The sequence below is a fragment of the Balaenoptera musculus genome, chromosome 17 (genome assembly GCF_009873245.2).
Source record: "Balaenoptera musculus isolate JJ_BM4_2016_0621 chromosome 17, mBalMus1.pri.v3, whole genome shotgun sequence".
NCBI lineage: Eukaryota > Metazoa > Chordata > Mammalia > Artiodactyla > Balaenopteridae > Balaenoptera > Balaenoptera musculus.
The window spans coordinates 77,584,240-77,587,342 of record NC_045801.1 but is presented as its reverse complement, the minus strand read 5'-3'; the positions used below and the strand labels follow the sequence as shown (position 1 = coordinate 77,587,342).

The 3,103-nt window shown below is 42.8% G+C and overlaps 1 pseudogene; it reads right to left on the bottom strand.

Moving 5' to 3' along the window:
- Positions 1-787: 787 nt before the first annotated feature.
- LOC118883683 lies at positions 788-1,268 on the bottom strand (annotated as a pseudogene).
- Between the last annotated feature and the right edge of the window lie 1,835 nt (positions 1,269-3,103).

Below are 3,103 nucleotides of genomic sequence, written 5' to 3'. Positions count from 1 at the left end.
TTTTAGTTGCAGCATGTGGGATCTAGTTCCCTGACCAGGGTCGAACCTGGGCCCCCTGCACTGGGAGTGTGGAGCCTTAGCCACTGGACCACCAGGGAAGTCCCAGAGCTGAATCTTGAAAGATGACTTGGTGTTCAGCCAGCAGAAATGGGCGGAGAAGTCTTGTATTAGTTTATTTTCATTTGCTTTGGTAACTGATATTTGGAATTATTTTGGTTTAGATTTTGAGACTGAATCTGCAGTTTCAAACTATCTGGTAACCTCTAGCTTTTTCAAAATTCATTTACTTTATGCCAAAATGTAACTTCCTGGTTAAAAGAAGAAGGAAAAATAAAAAGTTGCCTTTTGAGTAGTGCTGTTTAATAGAACCTTCCATGACGATGAATATCTGTGCTGTGTCATACAGTAGACACCAGCCACGCATGGCTACTGGGCACTTTTAATGTGGCCAGCATTACTGAAGAACACAATTCTAAATCGTATTAAATTTTAATTAATTTAAATTTAAATAGCCACATATAACTGTTTCTATCGTATTGGGCAGTGCAGCCTTAGGACACTAACAAAGATCTACCAGGCATCACTGTTTAACAAGACAACTGAATTCAGGGGGAAAATTGGATTAAGAAGAGATGAGATGTAATTTCTTTGAAATATTGAAGGTTTTTAATATCAAGGGGAATATGACCTGGACAAATATTATTTTCTATGTTCCCCAGGGTGTTTTGCCTAAGTGCCTGGAATCCTGCCAACTGTTGTATAAAAGACTGTTCTGTGAACAACCTGCTGTACAATTGGGAGGTGTTGTTTACATTGGACAATTCTGTTTGTTTTCCATTGAGGCATTTTATTTGCACATATGTGTTACATCCCTAGAAAAGGAATCCCAGGATTTTCCCTCCTGTGTATGTTTGTCTGGCGTTTTCGTGGTCCATGATGCCAGCTGAGGTTGTTAGGACAGTGAAACCACACTGAAAAGACGGAAGCAGGTTGTTCTGCCATTTTTCTAGATCTTTGAGCTGCACATCAAATCTGGGGCTGATCGCGCCATACTTGTGTAACCTGCCCATGAAGATCACAGCAGTTTTCCCAGCTCTGTGGTCATCAGTGATTTCAAATTTGCCAGTGTAACCACGTTTCACCATCACAGTTAGAAACCAGACGATGGTTTTGGAGCACAGCCCGATAAGAACCTGGCATCTGCCTCTCTTTTAGGAATTGTTGATGGTCTTGAGAGCATCAGCCAGGACATTCATGCCCACCATTATGGCGGCATTCATGCCCACCATTATGGCGGCATTCATGCCCACCATTATGGCGGCATTCATGCCCACCATTATGGCGGCATTCATGCCCACCATTATGGCGGCATTCATGCCCACCATTATGGCGGCATTCATGCCCACCATTATGGCGGCATTCATGCCCACCATTATGGCGGCATTCATGCCCACCATTATGGCGGCATGGAAAGATGGTGGAGAGAGAGCTGGACGATTCTGATTATCCATCTGCACCAAGAGGTTTGCAAGTTGTGAATACTTTGCAATTTTAAAACATAGGTATGGATTAACGTTGTCCAACAGACGTTTGTGAATGGCAACAGAAAATGCATACATAATAGGGAGTAAGGAAAATGTAACAAATACTTGCTTTTTGATGGCTTAAGGGGTTCAGAAGTCTCTTAACAAGAGAGTTACTTTTCTCAGGTTTCCCAGGCCTTTTAATAGGCTTTACAATTTTCAGTCTTATTCTTCTTCCCCGAGCAAACAGATTTTGGCCTAAATCTTAGCAACTGTGGAGAAATTAGTGATTGTATGTTATCATGTGTTGTGTACTTTATCCATACCCCTTTCTTACTTCAACAAATGATGGCGCCTTGGTTAATTTAACTCGGTGGCCTCAACGTTGTTTTAAACTCTGTGCACTGGAGAGAAGCCAGGAGCACTTGTCTTCAGGTAAGACACACTCTCCGGGGCAGGTGTGGGGCGAGAGGGGAAGGGAGGAGGGGTGAGGAGAGAGGAGGGGGCCTTCAGAAGGGGGTCCTAGAGAGAGGCTTCTTGCGAGGAGAGGGACGGGATTTACATGGGCAGTTTCTTCAACTTTACAAAGGACTCACAAGATGTGTTCATACGTTTACCTTTACAGCCTTGGAGACACAGGCAGAAGAGGTTGCTTTGGGAAGAACTGTGTAGTTGGGCCGATCAGATAGGAAAAGGGACTAACTTTTCACAGTGTGTCTTGCCCTTCCCTTTGACTTCTGTTCTCTGTGCAACTAGTATCTTTTCAAAAAATAATTTCATTTAAAGTGATTAAATTTAAAACAGAAGGAAACAGGAAAAGCTATTCCACTGTTAACATCTCTTGAATTACGCGATACGTACTCCAGTACATGGCCCACATTTCATTCCCTGTGGTTGGCATAGACTTACTTCCTCAAATGGATTTCTCTTTGAACCCAAGAGAAGTGTTCTCTGGAGCCATCTCTGAGGTTTCTCCTAAGCTAGAAGGTGCCATGAGGAGACCATCTCCCCTTCTCCCTGTGACCTTTCCCTAGCTTCACGGCCACCGGCCATGGTGCACGGTCTCATTTCCATGGCTATCTGATCCTGCGCTGGTTTCCCAGCTGGGTTACAGCTGGGATTGAACAATGGGCCTGCCCTGCCCTGTTAGCACTGCATCTTCATACAATGCCTCCCTGCTGGGACTTAACAACCTTCGGCGTGTAGGACACTTAGCAGGTGCTCCCTAACTGTGGCTACCGCCATACATAGCAAGTCTATTAACAACACACATTTCCAAATACTACATTTCCAATTTCTAAATTTTTAATTTATCGGAACCATAGTTGGTGCAACAATATTTCCATAAAGTAAGAGTATTCGGACAGTGCTCTATTTTCTGTGCCTATTTTGTGAACTCTACTTCAAGTAGTCTTTTGATACATTTTTCACTTTACATTTACTAACTAAAAGGAAGCTAGCCGTATCCAGTGAAGGACTTTAAGATTTTATAATTTTGTAAAGAAAACAAGCACTTCGGTAGACATGATTATGACTAAGTAACGTAAAAATAATAAGGCTCGACTTTGGCAAAGAAATAA